This window comes from Canis aureus, chromosome 28 (genome assembly GCF_053574225.1).
Source record: "Canis aureus isolate CA01 chromosome 28, VMU_Caureus_v.1.0, whole genome shotgun sequence".
Lineage (NCBI taxonomy): Eukaryota > Metazoa > Chordata > Mammalia > Carnivora > Canidae > Canis > Canis aureus.
The window spans coordinates 3,961,701-3,984,669 of NC_135638.1; the positions used below are offsets into that span (position 1 = coordinate 3,961,701).

Consider the following 22,969-nt stretch of genomic DNA (forward strand, 5'->3'; position numbering starts at 1 on the left):
CACACAAAAAGAAAATTAGAAGTTTTTTTTTTCTGTTTTCATATTTATAAAGTGAGGTTAAAGACACGGTACATCTCTTACATTGCAGCAGCTATTAGTTTTTTAAGAGAAGGTTTTATAAATAAACCATGTTGAGATAGAACTCTGGCTGTAATGTCCATGAGAAGCAGGTCACAGTCTTAGCAGCAATAGGATGCTTTGCACGAAGCACTGGCGTGTGAGAAGTTGGTAGATCACAGAGAAATAATCCAGGCATAAACAATCATTTATTACACGAGTTCGCAAACATTGGTGATCCAGATAGCCAGCGCCCTTGTAGGCATCTTATTTGAGGACCCTTGCTCCCTTTTCTACCTTTCAACTTCTCCTCTCCCGACCCCAGCTCCACACTCTAGGCAGTTTCCAACACTTGCTCTCTCAGTTTGTGTGAACCTCACTGTACATCAGGTCATTCTTAACTATGTACTCACCGTATTAACTACCTCTGCTCTTTTGCTTAGAACCAAGATTGATCCTCATCTATCTTTCCCACCACCTCTCACTCCTTAGCCCTTTCCTTTTTATTACCAACCACCTGCATTACACAAACTAGAGAGAAGAGTATAATGAACCCCAGTGTACCCATCACCTGGAGTCAACAATTACCAATATTTTGCCACTCATTTCCCCCATTTCTCTTTTTTGTAACCTGAAGTATTTTAAAGTGAACCTCAAAGAAGGTGACATTTTACCTATAAATATCTCAGTATACATCTCTGAGAAGAACCTTTACTTTTTGTTTATTTGTTGTCTTTTTTCTCGTAATAAATTCTCAGGAAGCTATTATTACAGCTAATAGGATTAGTTATTTCTTCATATCATTTACTACTAAGTCCATCTTAGAACGTCCCTAATTGTTTTCAAGATATATATTTATATGGATAGATAATAGATTTTCGAGTCAAGATCTGTACTGCATTTGATGGTAAACCTCTTAAATTTCTTTTATTCTGTAGCAAATCTCTTTGTCTTTAACGCTATTGATTTGTTGAAGAAACCACATTATTTGTCTTCCTAAATGTCCAATATTCTAGATTTGGCTATTTTCATTTTGTTATTTATTTTATACCTCCTTTTTTCTTTTATTTTTAAAAGGTTTTATTCATTTATTCATGAGAGACAGAGAGAGGCAGAGACACAGGCAGAGGGAAAAGCAGGCCCCATGCAGAGAGCCCGACGTGGGGCTCGATCCCTGGTCTCCAGGATCACACCCTGGGCTGAAGACAGGCACTAAACTGTTGAGCCACCCAGTCTGCCCTATACCTCCTTTTTTCATATTTTCTGTGAACTAGTATTTAGATCTTAGGCTAGATTAGATCCAGATAGTTTTGTTATTGTTATTTGTTTGTTTTTAAGGCAATAGAAAGTTATAGTACGTAATGAGACACATAATCTCTAGTCTCATTTGTAGCGATGTTGAAATTTACCAGCGGGTTCATATGCTACTAACCCAATTCCCTCCAAAATAAGGTTTATATCAACATTTTTGCCTGAAGCTTTTAGCATCTGTTTATGATTATTCCCTAGGTCTAGTATATCATGAGGCATTACAGAATGATAATTTTTTTTTAATTTTACTTATTTTTTTAATTGGGAGGGTGAGAGAGCATGTGCACCAGTGAGAACCTCACTTGGGGGGAGGGGCAGGAAGAGGGGAAAAGAGAGAATCCTAAGCAGATTCTGTGCCCAGCACAGAGCTTGCCCTGAGGCTTAGTCTCAGGACTCTGAATCCTGACCTGAGTAGAGATCAAGAGTCAGATGCTTAAATGACTGAGCCACCCAGGCACCCCAGAATGATAATTTTCTATCATTTCTTCAGCATTTAAGTGAAATAATTAAAAAAAAAAAAAAAAAAAAAACTTAATCAACTTTTTGGTTACCTTAAAACATGGCTCCTAACAGTGAAGGAAAGATAAATACTTGAATCTTTCCCTTTATCAAATTTCAGAGTAATAGGTTAGTACTCTTTAATAGTGGCCAATGGAGATTTCCCATTGCTGTTCCTGTTGTTGCTTTTATTATCATTGTAAAGCCATAGATTTTACACCTCTGATGTGTTTCAACCCATTGCAAACATCATTCTTTTCAGTAATGAAACACAAATTCCATTATCATGCTTTATATTAGAGATATTATTATTAAAATCATGAAAGTCTTATGCTTTTATATGATTTTACATTTTTCCAAAAGTGACAGCCAATGCAGTCAGATTTTTAAAACAATAAGTGGTAAATGTGGGAAAAGACTAATATTTACAGATTATATGATTAGCTGGAAAACTAATAAGATATTGAGTTAAATTTATATAACATGATCCAATGGAAAATAACTATATAAGAATTAATAGCTCTATCTACCTAATAATTATAATAGCTAAATATCATAATATAAAAAATATAACTTAGAGTCACAATCAAAATTATGAATTGTCTAGAAAAACAATCAGCAAGAAATATAAAGAGTCTTCATTGGAAAAAAGACCTTACAGGATAAGATAATCAAACTTTAATAAAAAAGAGACCAACTGTCTCCCTGGATGAGATGATTCAATATTGTACAAATTTAAACTTTCTTCTAAATTGGAAACAGAAAGAGAACCTTAATCCACCAGATATTAAAGTGTATTATAAAGTTATAATAATTAAAATAATCTCATAGTCAAGGAAAGTAGACAAAACAATAAAATGTACAGTCTGGAAATGGATCCAAATATAAAGATTCACTTAATGTATCTTGTAAGTCATGAAGATGGAAAGATAGATTATATATTAAATATATTAAAAAATTGAGTATCCATCTGGAAATTAAAAGATGCCTATAACATGGCTTAAAACAAGATTAGTTTCTAATGGAATTTATTATTTCTAAATGGAAAAAAAATCATAAAATATTAGAAGAAACTACAGTGTTTTTAGAATCTTCCAGTACAGAAATTATTTCTAGGCATTGATTCATGAGTCAGAAATCATAAAGGAAATACTGTTGGATTATAACACATTAAATTAAAATCTAACACACAGCCCAGCACTCAGTGTTAATTAAAGATGTGAGGAAACAGTCTCTTTCATATACTGCTTGGGGGAATGGTAATCTCACACACTTTCTGGAAGGCACTTTTGCAGTGTACTTTAAAAGTCTAAAATTTCATATTTACTTTAGTTGCTTCCCTATATCTTTAGAAATTCTTTCAAGATAATAACGCCTGTAGTGTGCAAAAATGCACCCAAGTACATTAACCACAGCTTTGTTCATAACTTCAAAAAACCTGAAAGCAATGTAAATGTCCAACACAAGTCTTTTTAAACAAACTGTGTTACATCTATTAAATAAAACGTGATGAATTCATTAAAATAGTATATTTTAATATCTATTGATATGGAGAGAGGTAAAGAAGCACTTAAAAGTAGGATACTTGTGATAGGATTCTAGTTTGCTTGAATGTGTATGTACATACATGTGTACCTATATGAGTGCATTTGAAGAATATTTTAAAAAAGTAAGAAGCATTTCCGGATATTAGATTTTAAGTGATTTTTACTTCTTTATATTGAGTGACTCCATCTCCACTCTGCAGAGAGGACTAGAAAGACTTATTGAGCTATATCGTGAGTGCAGACACCTGATAGGTCTGTCCATTTTTTTCCCACTACATTCTTCTATTTGTCATTCATTTAATAACCATTAAGCACCTATCAGGTACTAATAAGTCATCTTTCAAATTCCCCATCTCTACCCAGTGTAAGTAGCCTGGAAAAAGGCAGCTCTGCTTTTTTCATAGGGAGAAATTTAGAATGTTTCAGAAAGGAACTGATATTTAAGTTTATTCATTTTCATCCAAAAAAGTATTGATTGAGCATTCGCCATAGGGCAGAACTGTACTTTGTGCTTGCAACAAATCCACGAACATTAAGAACGAGAAAGCAAACTTGATACTCTTGCTCTCATGACATGTGACCTGCAGACATGGTGACAGTCTCATTGTTAACCTTCTTCCCTTCCTTGTCCTAAAGCCTTTTTTTTTTCATTTTCTCTTATTAATCTGGAAAAATGCCTGCATATCTATCCTCCCAAGATTTATGTGTTCCCCGATAAATCGCTGGACTTTCCCCCTAGAAGCCCCCCAGCCCTGCCCACCCAAGGCTAAGTTAGGTGATTGTCCTCTTCTATAGAATTTCTTCCATGATTATCCATTTATGCACCTCCCAACCAGGCCCTGAGATCTTTAAGGAAGTAACTCTGGGTTTTATTGCTTTATTTCGAACGCCAAGCACTGCCCTAGACCCATGGCTTATTCCTCAGTCCATATGTTGGATTAGGTGCTACACCTCATTCCCTAGAACAGGATTTCTCAACCTGGGCATCACTGATTGACATTTTGGGCCAGGTAATTCCTTGCTGTGGCGATCCCTCCTGCGAACTGTAGGAGGTTTTGCAGCCTACCTAGGTGCTAGCAGGCAACTTCATGCCAGCAGCACCTGCTCCTGCCCTCCTTATAGTTGGGGGACGTCATCAAGAGGATATGACCAGTGGTGGACCCCTGAGCAGCCTGCAGCCCGCAGCCCGGGGAGCAGTGGGCAAGCAGAGGCCCCTCAGGCCCACCCCAGCCTTTGGAACGTGGTTCCACCCGCTGCAGGTTTGCACAGCCCGAAGGGTCACTTTTCAAGGCTGCAACTTGACAGCGGTGTGGACCGCACACTGACGGAACCCAGGTAAGGCCTACAACCAAAAATGTCCCCAGCCATAGCCAAATGTCCCCTGGCATCAGAATGTCCCCAGCTGCAGCACTGAGCACCACCACTGTCCCAGAGCTGTGACTGCCACCATGGCATCGAGAACAAGGTAGACGTGGGGAGGTGTGGACAGGCCTTTCTTGGGAGGTACTTCAAGTCCTTTCTCAGAGGTATTTAGTTTTTGTTAACTCCCAGCACTCCTAGTCTATACTCATTGTGACTCAAATCCAGTACTCTGCCTGGAGCGTGGTGGTGGTGGTGGTGGTGGTGGTGCTGGGGGAGGTCACAGGAAAACCCAGACATGTCTGAGCTGGACCCACCTGCTGCTCAAATCCCTAGTGTTACTGCAAGCTTGCTGGGTTTCTTTTTTCAAAGGAAAGGGAGAAGGACTTTAAGATGTTGATGTTATCAAACAATCTAGAATTTTTTCAACACACTGTGAGACTAAACTCCTAAAGCAGGAAAGGATGGCCCTTCCACCTTCTTTCCTTTTCTTTTTTCTTTTCCTTTCTTTTCTTCTTTCTTTCTCTTTTGTCTTCTTTCTTTCCTTCATTCCTCCTTTCCCCTTTCCTTTCCCTTCCTTTCCTTTCCCTTCCCTTCCTTTCCCTTCCCTTCCTTTCCTTTCCTTTCCTTTCCTTTCCTTTCCTTTCCTTTCCTTTCCTTTCCTTTCCTTTCCTTTCCTTTCCTTTCCTTTCCTTTCCTTTCCTTTCCTTTCCTTTCCTTTCCTTTCCTTTCCTTTCCTTTCCTTTCCTTTCCTTTCCTTCTTTTTCCTTTCCTTTCCTTTCCTTTCCTTTCCTTTCCTTTCCTTTCCTTTCCTTTCCTTTCCTTTCCTTTCCTTTCCTTTCCTTTCCTTTCCTTTCCTTTCCCTCTTCTCTCCTCTCCTCTCCTCTCTTCTCCTCTCCTCTTTTCTTCATTCAACAAAACCCATTCAACAAAACCCATTCTTCATTCAACAAAACCCATTCAGTGCAGCCAGAGAAATTTCATATGTAGGTAGCTAAATAACGAGCCTGAGAAACAGATACATAATTCTTAGAGTTATTAGAAACTTAAATGTATAAATTCTTTTTCATGGAAGCAGTGTCTGAGCCCCCATTTTATCATTTTAGAATGTAAAACAACATTTTTTAAAAGCCTGTGTGTATACATGTGTATTGTTGAGAGAGGTAAATAAAAAGAAATACTCATGCAACTAGTGCCCAGCTTACTGACATTTGCTATTATCTATTTTACCTTTTTGCCTTTTTTAAAGGGTATATAAAGATGTTTCACTTTAAAATTTTCAGTTTCCAGATCATCTTGATTGTTTCGCATTAGTTTTACCATTGATTCTCTAAAAATTTCCAAGGAAACTCTGCTGTCATCTGTAAATAGATACTTGATGTTGTTCTTATCCCATCCTTATTGTTTGCATTTTCCCTCTAATCCAAGAATTATTTAGTAGAAATTTAACATATATATGTAATATATATAATATATATTAATTAATTAATTAACATATATATTATATATTTCTGTTCTACAGGTAGAACAGCCTGGTATTTAAGTTTTAGTTTTTGAGTTCAAGTTTTACTGCACGGTAATCAGAGTCGTTTGCATCATTTCTATTTTGTGGAACTTGCTGATGTTTTCTATTTGACCTAATATATAATTCCTTTTTGTGAAAGATTCATGTGCACTTTAAAAAGTGGTATATTTTATTATAGTATTATGTTCAATATATAAGTACACAAAATCTACCTTATGCTATACAGATCTTCGACATTTTTACTTATTTTTCATCCATTTGATTTACCTTATATTGAGATTAGTACATTAAGGTTTTTATTATTAGGTATTTATTTGTTCATGCATCCTCTATAGTATTTGCTTTTTGAACGTAGTTGCTCTGTTATTTGATATATTGATATTCATAGCTATTATATCTTTATTGTGAGTTTTGGCTTCTAACATTCTAGAGAATTTTTTGTACTTTTTGGCCTGAATTCTACTTTTTTAAAATGTCAATATCACAATTCCTGCTTTCTCATAGTTTTGTTTTCCTGATAAATTTTTTCCCACACCTTTAATTTCAACCTTTGACACACTGTATGCGAGGTGAGCCTCTTGCGTGGAACTATAGAGTTGATATTTACTCTATGAGCCAACTAGGAATTTTTTTCTTGTAATGGATGAGTCAAGCCCATTCACATTTTTTGATGTGGTTAATATATTGGTATCAATTCTGTGTATAATTTTATGTACTAATTACCATATTGATTTTGTTATATGTGTTGTGTTTCTCTGATATATCTCTACTTTTTTTTAAAAAAAGATTATTTTGGTACTTTTAAACATTGCCATTTTTATTGAGAGGTCTCTCTCATATTTCTACATTTTTTTGCATATGAAAACATTTTTACAAAAAATGTTTTACTCTGTAGACTGTCAGTCTTAGATGATATCCTTGATTCTTATCCACTGCCTATAAAATAGTCAGTAATCTTATTTTCTTCTTTGTCTTTTCTTTCTATTTCAAGGTGTTTTCTTTCTAATTTGGCAGAGTATATCATATGTAACCATAATATGTACACAGTATTCTTCCTTCCACCCATGCTACTACCCTCCTTTTAGGTATTTAATTATTACATTTAATTCTAAAATTAAATATGTGAAATGCTTATCATCATTTCTTTTGCCAGAGTTCTTCAAGTTATGTCCTAGTTAAGTGAAGCTCATCCAAACAAGGAAAGGCTCGTGTGTAAAGTATTCTGTGGATTCATAAACCTTTAAAAGTGCTTTTCTATTGCCTTGCCACTTGAGGGGCAATTGGTTGTTTCTAAAATACTTGGCTTGCGAGTTCTTTCCTTGAATATCTTCAAGGAAGACTCTTTTCCACTGTTGCTTTGTTTTGTATGTTGCCCTTGAGAAGTTTGTTGCCAGCCTATTTTTTTAAATAGTGATTGTAAGTAATTTGATTTTATTGTCTGTATACCCTGAATGTTTTTCTGTCTTTAAATTCATACTGTTTCTCCAGGATATGTGCTCGAAGTTTGTTTCTGAGTTTTCAAAGACTCACAGTGGGCCTTTGAATATGTAAAATGGTTACTTTTCTTAGTTCTGAAAAATTGCCTTTGATTATAGTTTTATATATCAGTTATAACACATTTTGTTTTCCTTCTTCAAAGACTTCAATTATATGTATGTTGAACTCTCTGCGTATCTTCTATTTCAACTGTTTTCTCTTTGACTATTTTACTTGTTACCTTATCTCATGTTTATCCTTTTGGTTTTTTTTTTTTTTTTCTTTTCTTCTAAGTCTCTTATTCAGTTTTACTCGAATCTATTATACCTTGGATACCTTTTCATTTATTCTTTATTTCTGAGATGTATATTTTTTTTCTTTAATTTGTTTACTGAGATCAATTAACTCTTAATGATTTACTTTCTTTTTTCTCATTTATGGGCTTAGTTTTAAAATTTCTGATTCTTATTTATATCAACATCTACATCTATGCATATATCTGTATATTAATATCTAATCTCCAACTTCTTATTTAAGGTTTTTCAATTCAGTGAAAAATTGTCTACTGTTTTGTGGATTTTTCTTTTATTTTCTTGCTTTTCTGTTCTTGTTTGGTAGGGAGCATTTCATCAGCTGAAGTATTTTTATTTGAATTTTCTGTTTCCATCTTCCATTAGCTTTGTATGTAGTTAGCTTGAAGTTTTTTTATCCTATCCATCGGTACTTTGAGGGTAGAGTCAGTAGCTCAGGAGTGCCCCTTCAGTGTCAGTATAGTAAGGCCTGTTTCTTATATGAATGCCCTAGCGGTAGGGGAGACAGAGAATTGACATGTCTTAGTCTCTTTTATTCCTGAAAGATCTTCAATAGTCCCCTCTTAGTTTCTTCTTTCTCACTTACACTACATCCTCAAGGGCATAATATTTTCTCTACTTTTAGGACTGTCTCCAGGAAGCAACATTTTTTGAAGCTGCTGACTTCTTCAATACAACTCATTTTCCAGCCTCTTTCCTATAGCTGATATTGTGACCTTCCAAATACCAGACGCCAGATTTTGCCACTTAACATTGTACTTTCTTTTTCTGAGGTCTTTGGTTTGTCTGTGTCTTCCTTTCCTTTCCTTTTTAATGGTATCTCTTAAGCTTCCTTTTCCCTATGTTTGGCATCTACAGGCCCAGGCGATCATTTGGAATGTGGTGTTTATATCTCTACGGTAACTTGATCATGATATTTTCTATTTCCTAGTAAAGCTAAAGACATCAGTCATTTGGGGTTTTATTTGTACTGTATTTTGATATTATCATTTTGGGGGAAGACTTGAGGAGAGATTTGGTTTCAGGAGGACACCATTATTTCCAGTCCCAGAATTTCCTTGGAAATAGAGTTTGAAATTGGCTATTTTCTAGGCTAAATGTATAAGGTCACTTTGGATTTGTTTTCAACAGGTTTTATTATATTTTGAATTTAAATTTTCTGTGTGTAAGTTGCATATCCCTAACTGGACTCCATAATTTGAAGGGAGTGGTCTTGTAGTTTCGATTTTACCACAGTACCTAGCATATTACTGTACACATAATAGTTTCTTAATAAATATTAATTATTTAGTTATTATGACTATCATTTATTGATGGAAGAAGATGTTATTATATATATTTAAAGCAAAACATTTGGGTTATTTATAGATCTTTTTAAAAAAGATCTTTACATTGGAATAAATGTTCAGAAATATCTTCTGAAACAATTAAAATATAGTTCAATTTCTTCAAAGAAGCCATGTTTTAAGGGAAATACCTCTCTGAGAACACATTCTTATGAAATAATAGAAACTGAGTAATTTCTCCAATTCATATTTTTCTCAGTACCTTCTCTGTAAAAACACAAAAGAAAACTTACACATTTTGTTCTTTATTTTAGTACATGTAAAAATTAAAGTAGCAAACAATAAGGAAATATAACACATTATTGTAATCTCTATTTATTAATTCTTTTAATTTATATGCAAATTATATGTTTTAATAATCATAAATTACTTGGCATCAGGTTGTTCCTAGTAATGAGCAGTTCGAGAGATGGCACTTTTTTGAAATTCTAATAAAGCATTCCACGGAGCCTTCTTCCTTTGTGAACATTGCTGCCCCTTGAAACATCCTGAAATACAGAGCTGAAATGATTTGAAACCTCAGAAGAAGGTTTTTAAGGTTGGAATAGGAAGCCACTCTTGGCTTCATGGCTAGATCTGAACATTGAAGTTAAGAAGCAATTTCAAATCAATCTGTAGAAAGATTTTACCTCTGATCATGAGCAAACAGAGGCCCTCTCTCCAGTAGGTGTCAGGAGTCATGTGATGGACACTAATGATGTCTGCTGCCTTTTATCATCTGTCAGGGACAAGTCACATTTATTTCCACACAGACAGTGAGAACATTTAATGAAACAAAACAGCATTATCGAGCTCCAGGTTTCCCAATCCTCTTTGGTCCTAGAAATGAGGCTTCAGGTTCATTAAATTGTGGCTTGTGGAGGGATACCACAATTACAGTCTACTGAACCAAAAATTATAATAAAATCCCAAAGCAAAGCTTTAATATACACTAACCGCCTCTATTTCAAAAGTTCAAATCAATACAGCAAATATCACAGGTTTAGGGTATATATATTTATTTTTTATCATTCTTTAATATATATGTTTATTAAATAAAAAATACAAAAACTAATAAAAAACTCAATCCAATTCATATTATCTAGAAATATTCCCTAATAATATTTATATATTTGTACTTTTCCTTTTAGCCTTCTAGGGTTTATGGATATTACATATCCATATTCTAATAAAAATATGTAATTTTATTAGTTTCTAGCCCTCAATAGCCTGTGACTACAGCAATACCCCAATTTTTCAGTTTGGAAGCAGAGACAACTCTACCGTATTGCCGTTTTCTTTCTGATTTATTCATTCGCTCAACAAATACTTAACTGCATTTCTACTATATGCAAGGTACTTTAAGCAACTGGGAATATAGTAGTGAACTAAAATGTGTAACGTCCCTGTCCATGCAGAGCTCACATTCTGGAAGAGTAGGTAAGCAGAAATATAAAATAGATAAGTGAAAAAATACATAAACACAGTAGGCCAGGAGATGAACAGTGTTTTGGAGAAACAGAAGGTAGAGAGAGGGATGGAGAATGAGTATTTCCATCCTCCCACTTGCTCTGGCACAGCCACAGCTCACACTGGTCTTGATTTCACCAGACATGCTTCGACCTAAGGGCCTTTGTACTCACTGTTCTTTCTTTGTGACTCATTCTTCCTCCTCTCTCTCATCTTCATTCAAATGTCACCTTCTCATTGAGGCCTACCCTAACTACCCTATTTAAAATGGCAACCTGGGGGCACCTGGGTGGCTCATTCAGTTAATTGTCCGCTTTAGGCTCAGGTCATGATCTCAGGGTCCTAGGATGGAGCCCTGAATTGGGCTTTCTGCCCAGCTCCCAGCCTGCTTCTCCCTATCCTCCCTGCCTATGCTCTCTTACTATCTATGTTTCTCTCTCTTAAATAAATAAATTAAATTAAATTGCAACCTAATGCCACCTCTCCTGCCCCCAGCATCCCCACCCACTTAGCACAATCCTTTTTCTTCAGAACACTTAACATTTTTTAACATTCTGCATATTTTACTTGGTTATTCTGCATATTATCTATTTCTCAGCTTCCTTCCACTGGAATGTAAGGTCTATAATGGCAGAGACTTTTTTGTCTGGTCAATTGTGTATTCCAAGTGCTGAAACTAGTGCCTGGCACACAGTACGTGTTCAGAAATATATGTGAGATGGTTAAAGAGGAGATGTTGAGTAAGTGGTTGAATATCCAAAAGTCAAGTTTTGAAGAAGCCCAGGGTAGAAATACAAACACGGAAGTCATGTAGACTGACATTTTAAGTCATAAAATTGGAAGATGGGATGCCAGGGGGCTCCTTGGCTGAGCATCTGCCTTTGGCTCAGGGCGTGATCCCCGGTCCCAGGATCAAATCCCACATCAGGCTCCCTGCAAGGAGCCTGCTTCTCCTTTTGCCTGTGTTTCTGCCTCTGTCTCTCATGAATAAATAAATAAAATCTTAAAAAAATTAAATTGGAAGAGATCTATGGAATGAGTTAAAATGGACAAGAAGAGAGGTTATTGGAAATTTGTTAGCAATGTCAATATTAAGAAATCGGCAAGATGAGGAAGCTTCAGGGAGAAAGGCTGAGAAAAGTGGAGACTAAAGTAGGAACACCCATTGAGCATGGCCTCCTGTGATCTGAGCAAAGAATATGTTTCAATAAAGAAAAGCCCAGCAAATTTTGAGTATCTTTTTGCAAAAGATAAATATGCAACGTCTTAAGTTTCATTGCCTTATAAGTACTATACTACAAGAGAAGCTCTGTATTTCTAAGTAATAAAAATAATTGTTATTGTCACTCCAAATCTCAAAGTGTTACAAAGATGCAAATTTTTATAAAGTTTAAGCACAGGTAATGCATGCGTAAACTGCAGCATGGCCTTGAAAATGGATAGCAAATATCTGTCATGTCTCAAGATGCCCTGATTCTACTTTAGAGATTGTGGATCTACAAAATAAGGCTTGAAGGGACCTCAGATTGAGATCATCCCAACAAGAATTTATCTCCTGCTTCCTCAGTTCTCTTGCTCCTCTGTTTTCCACATGGCAGGTTTTTTGTTTTTGTTTTTGTTTTTTGTTTTTTTTTTTCTGTAGAAGCCTAGCTGCCCTACCGGATTCTTCTTCCCTTTTCCAGCCAAGGGGCTAGCTCTGCTGGCTTCTCGTCCTGCCAGCTTCACCCCAGGCTCATTCCCATCTCCTGTCCTCTCTTTCCCTACAGTGGGCATCTTCTTCCAGGCCCTTTATACTGTGCTTTCAGTTTTCTCTTCATAACCAGGTGTCCTAAAAGCAATCTCTTCTAGGCTCACCTGCATTCACTAACTCTCCCTTTCTTTCCCCACCTGTTGCACTTTGACATACGTAGGTCCTCCTATCTCCACATCTGTTCGAGCTGAGATTACCGACAGTGGCCTACCTCTCCAGTTCAGTGGACGCTCTTCGGTTCTTGCTTTGCCTGTCTGGGGATTTGGCATTGTTGGAAGCTATCTTTAGCTTGCCACTTTTCTTCTCCTGGCTGTCACACCACATTATCCTTCTTTCCCACTTTTCCTCCTGATTCTTTGTAGTCTCCTCTGTGGCTTCCCTGTCCTCTCCCTGGCCTTAAATTTGAGTATCCTGTGGGGTACGATGTATGGTCCTTAGCATTCCTCAGGCTTTAATCCACATGAACCCCTTGTTCCAATCTAATTAAATCGAAATAAACTTATTCATTCCCCAATGGTCACCTGTGTTTTCCTTCTCTGCTTTTTGCTGGTGCTCTATCTACTTTCCAGATTCTTTCCCTGCTGTCACCACCTGCTCACTCACAGGTCTTTATAGTACTGGTGCTTCAGGATTCAACTGAAATGGCATTTTCTCTTCCTCCCTAGAGCACTTCAGCTGTCCCTTTCATAAGGCACTTACCACAGCTCATCAAGCATTAGAATTATTTATGTAGCCCGTTATTCCCCTAAAGTCTGGCCCTGCGTCGAATGCCTCCTTTCCTACCTTGGCCTTGGATGGCTGAAACTCAGTAAATAGACTGGAAACAGAATAGATAAATAGGAATATCTAATATTAGAGTCATAGCAAAAGTTCATTTGGTTAGCCATTTCCAGAATTGCCTACCACACTCCCAGATTATTGGATTCCTGTCCTGTTGAAAATACTGTGGTTGCAAAGCATCTCAGTGAGGGATGGTTATGGTAACAATTTATTGAGAAATAAGTATCTTTTTAACAGTTCTGAATAACTGGACACTAAAATATAGAAATGCATTTACAAATATGCAAATTATAGTGATTATCTTCAGGTACTTTCAAGGAACCATTTATATGTACATCAATACTGTTATTTCACAAGTTTTTATAATGTTTTAGATATTTAGTATGTATGACTTCACAGTTCAGAGTACCTTGGCAGAGTTCACTCTGAAATACAATTAACATTAATGATTATTAATAACTTTAATGGAGCATTATATTAACATGTGAGGCGATTAGGGCTTATTACACTTATTACTAATATCCCTCATATAATAATTTCTTTAAGAGTTCTAAAATTTATTGTGCCATTATTTTGGCCCCTTTTTCTTGAGCATTGCTTGGGCTTACAACCACCAAAACTACTATGTTTAATTAGCTAGGAATAAAAATAGCAACAGAAGTTATCATTTATTGAGCATTATGCCAGCCGAGGGCCACTGATAAGCACTTCTCACGTATCATTTCCTTTGATCCTCACAAGATAACACTTGTTATTCAAGGAGCTCAATAACACTGTTATCCCCATTTTACATCGCAACTGAAGCTTTGAAAAGTGAAGTAAATTTTTTAAGGTCACAGTCTAGAAATAACAGTTCTAGGTTTCAAAAAAAAAAAAAAAAAACATTTCTAGAACCATTTCTAGGTTTCCTGATTCCAGGGCCTTTTAACCATGCTTATTCAGCTTCCAGATATCTTTGCTTTCAGTAAGACAGAGACTTGAGTAGGTGTTACCACTTCCATCTGGTTTGCTGGTTTCCATATTTGACATTGGTAAGGTCCTGTTGTACTTGGCTCTATGAAAAAAAATGTTCCCAAATAGGGAATTTATTAAAAATACTATGGAATGGGATGTCTGGGTGGTTCAGTGGTTGAGCGTCTGCCTTTGGTTTAGGACGTGATCCTGGAGTCCTGGGATCGGGTCCCACATTGGGATCCCTGCAGGGAGCCTGCTTCTCCTCCTTCTGCCTATGTCTCTGCCTCTCTCTGTGTGTCTCTCATGAATAAATAAAATCTTAAACGCTGTGGAGTGGAGTATGTTTACTGCATTTGCATCTCCATAATCTTTGATTTGAGAAGCACTAGCTTAAAAGAAAATGAGCCTGGCTTAATTTTAAGTGCTCACAAAAATACATTTCAAACAATCCATTCTCTACCCTTGACTGCATCAAGTTGTCTGACCCGTTTTGGAACATCAGAGTGAAGTTTTCCCACCTCCAGTATTTGAAAATTTTGAATTTTAGTGGTTCCATAAGGATATCTAAGTTAGATGGATGAACTCACAGGAAGTTTCCTTGAAGTTCTAAATCAGGAATATTTGAAGGCTATCAGACCAGTGCAATTGAGACAGAAATTCTTAAAGCCTTCATATGGATTTCAGGCTTCGATTTCCTCTTACCAGCATTTACCCTACTTTCCCTATCTGAAGATCACAATCCTTGACAACCAAGGCAGAAAAATCATCAGACCTTATCAGATCTGTTCTCCACTTGTCATCCGTCAGCATTGTACAATCGGACCTGAATCACAGGCAAAGCTGGACCTTCCCTGCTCTTATTTGGAATATAGGTAAGTGAGACTTTCAATATATCATCTTTAGCAATTTTCACTCATTTCAGTTCATTTAGGGGCTAAGATTTCTAAGGGTATTCCCTAATAGTGTCTCTTCTTTAATATACCCTTGTACAGTGATATCTATTAGAAAGTTGTCTTGGGGGATATATGTAACTTCTGAAGTGATGATTGTAAACCATTTTGAATGAACCAACTTTAAGGAATCCGATGAAAGCTCTACATACCCCTGCCTCAAATAGTGCACCTAGACATTCAAGTTTCATATAATTTCAGGAAACGTACAAACCAAAGAGATTCATCTATGAAACCTTGTGGAGGAAATCCTGATTAAAATCACCATTACTAAAATAAATAAATAAATAAATAAATAAATAAATAAATAAATAAATAAATAATTATTAAAATAAAATAAAATAACCATTACTGAAGACGTTCTCATTTTCATTTTCATTATCACAATTATATCAAGGCAATTAAACTGGTAATATAAATAATTTAATTCTAACATATTTAATTGTAGAGTCTCATGTCACAAGTTTTTTTTTTTTTAATTTTTATTTATTTATGATAGTCACAGAGAGAGAGAGAGAGAGAGAGGCAGAGACACAGGCAGAGGGAGAAGCAGGCTCCATGCACCGGGAGCCTGATGTGGGATTTGATCCCGGGTCTCCAGGATCATGCCCTGGGCCAAAGGCAGGCGCCAAACCGCTGCGCCACCCAGGGATCCCTTCATGTCACAAGTTTATACCTGTCTTTACTCCGAATATTTTGAAGACCGCCTTCCTAAGACTTGGTTACCACCTGCCTTTTCTAACACAGCTGTTTTGTATTACTGGTTCGTTTAAGGCAGTGTGTGTAATAGCAAAAGTCAAGGCTTTGAAAAATAATGTTAATCAAGGTATTTAATATCTCTAAGCGATAGTATTCCCATCTGCTGAGTGTGATTAGGATCTACTTCATTGCTTGTTTGTTTGTTTGTTTTTTAATGGGTGAGAATTAAGTGGGAACGTCAGCTCCCCAACCCCAGGAGTATCATTGGTTTTGTTAATTGCTGTTCCTTAGTTCTAGTCTAGAACAGTGCCTGGCACATAGTAGGTGCGTCGTGAAGATTTGTTGACTGCATCAATAAAGCACACTAAATTCCTAGCAGATCATATGGCCTTAGTAATGACTTTTTAACCACAATGATTACAATAATGTTTCGGAAATGAAATAATCAACAGACAAGACGTCTTTGGAACATGCCTTTTAACTGTATGCCACTTGCAGCCGGTTCAGCTTGTAAGTTCCTGTTGCTACTTTACATTTGTTGTTGCTTCCTCACAGATTCCTTCCCAGCAAGCCTGCTTAAGATTCCCTACTCTTGTCCTAAACCAGGAATTCTCTACTATTTTTCAGTCTCAGATTCTTCACAATCTATTACTTTATGCATTTAACTCACTCATCATCTCTTTCTCCTGTTAAAGTCCATATTATGAGTAAGGACTTTTTTTTTTTTTTAATTTATTTATGATAGTCACACACAGAGAGAGAGAGAGAGGGGGGCAGAGACATAGGCAGAGGGAGAAGCAGGCTCCATGCACTGGGAGCCCGACGTGGGATTCGATCCTGGGTCTCCAGGATCGCGCCCTGGGCCAAAGACAGGCGCCAAACCGCTGCGCCACCCAGGGATCCCGAGTAAGGACTTTTTAATCTCATTCACCTGTCATGACCCTAAGTCACCCGAAGTGCCGGACACATAGTTAGCACTTAACAAACATCTGTTAAAAGAACAGGGGAATGATACTTAACTCTTATTCGTCCTACGACTAGTTAAGGTTTTCCTCACACCTGCTAGTATGTTTAGGTCCTAGGCTCACAGAACATGGAACTCTACTTCCTCTCCAGGGGGCCCAGCTTTGGTCATCTTACTCTTCTGGAAACAATCCTGAGAGCTATTATCCAAATCTTGTTCTCCTGTCTCTGTCTGCCGTGCTTTCCATATCGTTTGTGATCCTCATCACAGACACAATTGCTTGCTGACCCAGCAGCCATTTTTCCCTTTTATCCTCCCTTCAGAACCCAAGTTCTGTTCAGTTATCCACACTTCGGTACACAGCCATTGTTCTGGGGGAGGTCAGGCCAGCCCCAGCCCGAGGGCATGGACCCTGATTAATCTAATCCAATCATATGTTCTTGTTCCTTTTTCTGGCGATTGACTTAAGTGTGGACTTGTGATTCAGTGCTGGCCAGTGAGATGTGAGGGGCTTTTCTTAAAATTTCCCTGAACTGGTAAGAAAGTAGATATTAACACCATACTATAAGTTTTGGAGAGCTCTAGAGAGCACTAGAATGGAAGAGTATAAGAAAGCAAGAGTGAGAGACACAAACCACAGAACCAAGTGACTAAGAAAATAAAAAATGAATACAAGAACGAGAGACAGAAGCTACCAGCAAGGCCCTGAGGGAGAGAAAATGAGTCCAAGAATAAGAGAGAAAAACTGTCCGTAAAGACCAGTTAAGTGAAAAGACCTAACTCTATACTATTTTCTAAAAGGATGAGCAAATAAAAAAAATGACTCTTCTGTTGACCTGGCAGCAAGAAGCTTCCTTCCTGTAGAAGCTGAAAATTCAAACTGGATATTTCTACCTGCTGTTTACCATTGACTGACTATGTAATAAGTTTTTATTGTATTTCTTAGATTCTGTGGGAGACCTTACATATGTCTTTTAGTTACTTACGGATAGAATTTAACAAGTTACATCCTAAATATCCAGAATCCTAGAGTTTCTCAGAAATGTTATTATATTTTTCCACAATTCTTAGCCTCTATTTGCACGACTTCATTATACACTCCCTATGAAGAATGCCAAGGAACAGCCACAGGTGTCTGGCACACTCTGACTATGGCCAGGAGACCCATATCATTAGGATAATGGCCACGAGTCATCCTGCTTGGCTATGTGTTTGAAATCAAAACAAGAGGCAAAACCAACATAAGTGCAGTTAATTTAAGGCACTTTCTCTCTATTTATTAAAGCTAATTGCAAGTCTAGCTTACAATTAACAATAGCCCAAAGGATTAAAATGCCATGTCACTTGACATAACTGAAGGTCCATGGCACTGCCCCCTGGATTTTAATATTTCCAGGAATGGATCTCATTGCCTATGGTGTTATGGCTGGAAAGAGTCCTGCTGCTGTAAAATAAGTATCGACAATACCTCAGCAATGCCAAAACAATTTATGATTTTTATGACAGTCTATACTGGTGCCTGGTATTAAAGCAATACAGCTGGAGGCTAATTAATGGATGCAGGTAGGATGTTCCATCCTGTAAGAAGGAGGTTGCCTGTTCCCTCACCGGCTGCTGGCTGCAGCTCTCATACTGATATCATGTTGTTGCCAGTGTTGCCACCTCATTAGAAAATTAGCTTTTAATTAACTTTGGAAGCTGTTGCATGGGTTTCGATAGGAGGCATACATTTGTACACATCTTGTTGCAGAATTAAACCGCCCCTTCGTGTTTCTAATGGGCCTCTCCTGCCTTGCAGAAAAGCAGCAGTCTAGCCGCTTGCAGGCAGCAGCTCCGTGGGTAGCAGTGGCCACACAGCTCCAGCCTGCTCCCAATTACAAAGAGATGTCCTTTAGTGCCCTCGTGGGCAGCCCCTAACTCCAAGGCCACTTGAGACATTAAGCGGCAACAGAGAAGACCACAATCCCAGATGCTCCCCTTTCATGCTTCTGACCCCCAACCTGGCTTTAATGGCACATAGTCTGGCAAGAATGTGCCTTACCTCATTTTTATATTTAAACATCTCTGCCTGAGCACAGTGGTGATAAACCTACAGACAAGATAAATAGCTAGATTATCACTCTTCTCTCCAGGGGAAAGTCATGCTGTCAATTAGGCTAATGGGGGTTCCGGGTTCAGCTTTGGCATGCCCTAACACTAGGGAAGGCTTTTTGCCCTGCATAGCTGCAAAGCCCAAAGATGGATTTGAAAAGTGGCTACAACCCTAGGGTGGCCAATCAGCAAAGAGGGAAGTCAAGAACCTGATGATTAATCATCTGCCACAACAATGGGAGGGCAAGGAAGATGAGGCCCATGAGACCAGATCTTTTGAGCTTTATTATAATTATACATTGCCTCTTTCAATTCTATCTGGTGGCTTAAAAGGAGATATGGGTGCTTTCTGTTTAAGAAGTGAGGCTCCATCCTTTACTAAAAATAAGTGTTCTTTTGTCATACTTTTTCAAAGCACTTACACTGACATCTCATTTGATCTTATTACCAGTCTCTCAGGGACTTAGGGCAGGTGGCATTTTTCTCGTTTTGCAGCGGATGGAACTGCAACACAGCAGAGTTTAGTAATTTCCCTGTGATCACACAGCCGGCTGGTGATGGCACCAGAATGAGCATCCAAATACTCTAACCATCCTGAATACTTATTGATGGTTCTCCGCTGCATCATCCCTCACCCTCCAGCCACAGAAATTAAATTATGACCTACTTACAAACTATTTTGTAATTTTACCGGTTACATTATTTGTTATGCATAGGAGATGATCCTAAAAGGTACCTCCTCCTGGTAAATACAGTCTGCTAAACAATGAAGTAATTTATTTAATGCGAAATTTGAAAGCATAGTGTGAACCCTGATTCGTCCTGCAATTTGGATCACACGTTTTAGATACTAGCAGAAAATGACAAACCGTGCAATATAGGGATTTTCCATCCCAGAGACAAGCTCTCTGCAGTGTGAAGGTTGGATTGTAAGCAGGGTGACCACACAGTCCCCTGATTCACCTGGGCAGATACCAGTGTCGGGGGGTTTTGTAGGTAGTCCATTGATTTTATCATTTGTCCTGAACAAAAATGGATTAGTTGTACAGTAAATTTTCTGGCATCTCAATTTTAAGTCAAAGATTTATCTTCTAGTTGCATTGTTTTGCTGAGGGACCCACCCTGCCGCTGCCTCACTATTGGATGTTTTCAAGAGATGCTTTATTAGTTGTACATGTCCAGTGCTTCCTGGAAGGAGATGACATTGCTAATGAAGATGCCAACCATTTACTAGGCACTCACTTCCTGCCAGGTGCCATGCATTACGCTCTACCTGCATTATTACCCTTTGTAAACACCCCAAGCCCTCAGAGGTGGTTACTGATCTCACCCATATTTCACGTAGGAGGAAACTGAGGCTTGCAGTGATTGAGTAACCTGCTCAAGATCCAACAGCAATTTGGACGCCTGGGGTGGCTCAGTGGTTGAGTGTCTGCCTTCGGCTCAGGGCATGATCCCGGGGTTCTGGGATCAAGTCCCGCATCGGGCTCCCTATGAACCAGGCTCCTCCCTCTGCCTGGGTCTCTCATGAGTAAATAAATAAAATCTTAAAAAAAAAAATCCAACAACAAGTACAGGTCAAAGCTAAGATGTGAATTCAAGTCTCTCTGGCTTCAAAGGCCAGACATTACACAGCTAAGATATTTCACAATAGGCAGAGTCTCAGTGTGTGACAGTTCCCCGGGGTGCTTAACTCCCACAAATGAGGAAAGTCAGCTGGGTGTCAGGCCTCCCAGGCCGCATTCATTAGCTTCACCTAAATGACTGCTTCTCAAGCTTTAGCAGGAACAAGAGTGATAAGACATGCTTTATTGAAATGCATATTCTAGAGCCCTTTCTGAAAGACTGATTTAGTAGAGTGTAGGAACTTTCCTTTTTAATAAACCCCCTATGTGACTCCGATGTTCATGATTTCTCAACCACATTTTGACAAACACAAATCTCTATATTTCTAAGTATTAGAAAATGTGGGTCTGAGTTCAGGTTACCAAGTAGGCTGGATGAGGCATGGATAGATCTTCTATTTCACTGAAAATCCCTGAAACAGAGAACAGTAATGGTTTCACAACACTCTACCTGCTTTGCACCACACACGTTCATATATTTTACTGCATTTAATCTTTGCAACAATCTTGTTGGGGTATGTGTGTGTGTGTGTGTGTGTGTGTGTGTGTGTGTATCTGTGTATGTCTGTGTGTACACATTTTACTAATAAAAAATTGAGGCAAATAGAAGTAAAATGTCTCTTGATAAGTTATACATCTTGGTAGTGATATGGGGATATACCACTTGGATAGTGAACACGATTCAAATACTTTATTTATATGGATTGAAATACATAAAAATTTTAATAATAATGACATCTACTGCAATTATGTTCTAACAGTTTTTGTTTCCACTTCCATTCACGTATATAAAACAATTTGATCATCAATAAATTCATTCTCCAGATTTCACAGATTCACACAGAAAGGGCTTCTATTTCTCTTTCCACGTGATTTCAAAAAGTTCTCCAGACAGATTCCAATTTTTTCGACCTCACAATCCAATTGGAAATTAAACTGTCTAGGGAGGAGTTGGAAGATTAATATGATGGGCAACTTCCACTAAGGCCGAGGATTCCATTTGGGTGAGAAGCAGCCCCCCAGAAGAGAGATTCTATAAGAAGGAAAACTAAGTTTCCAAATTAGAGGGATGTTATTCTATTAAGAAGAAGAGAAAGAAGAAGCAAATATAGCTGATCCTGAGTTCATTTAACTGGGGCAGATGGAATAGTTGTTATTCCCAGGTCATGGGAGCTTGGGCATCGTCACCAGGACACTGGGATCCCTGTGGATGGTGATGAAGGAAACTTAGATGATCAGAGAGCTGTGTGATTGCTACACCACGGCATGCCTAGGAGCCCACTTGATGCCAAGTCCTATAGGTAACAACTGGCACAATCTTAGAAAGTCTATTTGATGTCTACCTGGATGGGTCTGAACTTAGGAGAAAGAGTGAAAAAGGAAAATTTAGTCTTTGGTGCTCAACCATCATTCATCCGTTCCTTCAGTAAATACCTATGAAGTGGTTTATATGTGTTAAGCTGTGTTTAGGGCAGTGAGCACAGTGCAGTGAATGGGACAGATGCTTTTACTACCCACAGATGCATAGAAGACAGTTCCTAACATGTACGTCTCCAATTTCTGCTCTTGGGATGAGCAAGTAGGACATTGCTATAGCACCCCGCCTTTCCTACACAAATACTCATTTCAGCCGTAGATGGACTTCTAACAATGTCAGATCTGTTAGATCTTTATAGAAGCGTGCCCAACAACTGGATTTCAGTCTATGTTATATGGGTGAGGGACAAGGTTTCAAACGAATCCCAGATAAGACACATATAATTAGATAAATGAGAATGGCTTTTAGTTACTTACAAATTACATTATTGAACTAATCAAAATAGTTTCTGTGGCTATGCCTGTGTTTAACAGGTTCCCTTCTTTTTAGTTCATATCCTTTTAAAGGTCATCAGCATCATTTTCCTGATTAAGAAAGAAAAAATTCTCTCTTTATTGGTCCCGTATAATGAAAGGAATCCCGGAAGTTTGTTCTTTCCTTCTACTACAAGTCTGCACCTAGATGGCTTTTAAATGTTTTGGTTGCATAGCTCACGAGGTTAGGATTCTGTTATAAAACGTAACCAGGAAAAACCTTTTATGAAACACATGAATAAGTCATTTTTTCCTTTAAGATTGATTTTACTTAAAATAGCAACATCAATCATCAAACTATTTGCCTATAAGATATATCTGAGAAAATGTTAGCTATTTTACTGTAATTTTAAAAACAAACATAGACTTTGATGTTCAATTTAAACATGGTATATGTGATCATGTTGAGTTTCTGAACTGAAAATA

The 22,969-nt window shown here is 37.6% G+C and overlaps 1 long non-coding RNA gene across 1 annotated transcript in view; it reads left to right on the forward strand.

The window, feature by feature from the left end:
* The first annotated feature begins 10,603 nt into the window (after nucleotides 1-10,603).
* The window catches only part of LOC144300328 (uncharacterized), an 88,076-nt gene continuing 75,710 nt past the window's right edge, over nucleotides 10,604-22,969 (forward strand). The window contains exon 1 of the long non-coding RNA XR_013366904.1: nucleotides 10,604-15,235. This is a non-coding gene — a long non-coding RNA (uncharacterized LOC144300328). The remainder of the gene's footprint in view (nucleotides 15,236-22,969) is intronic.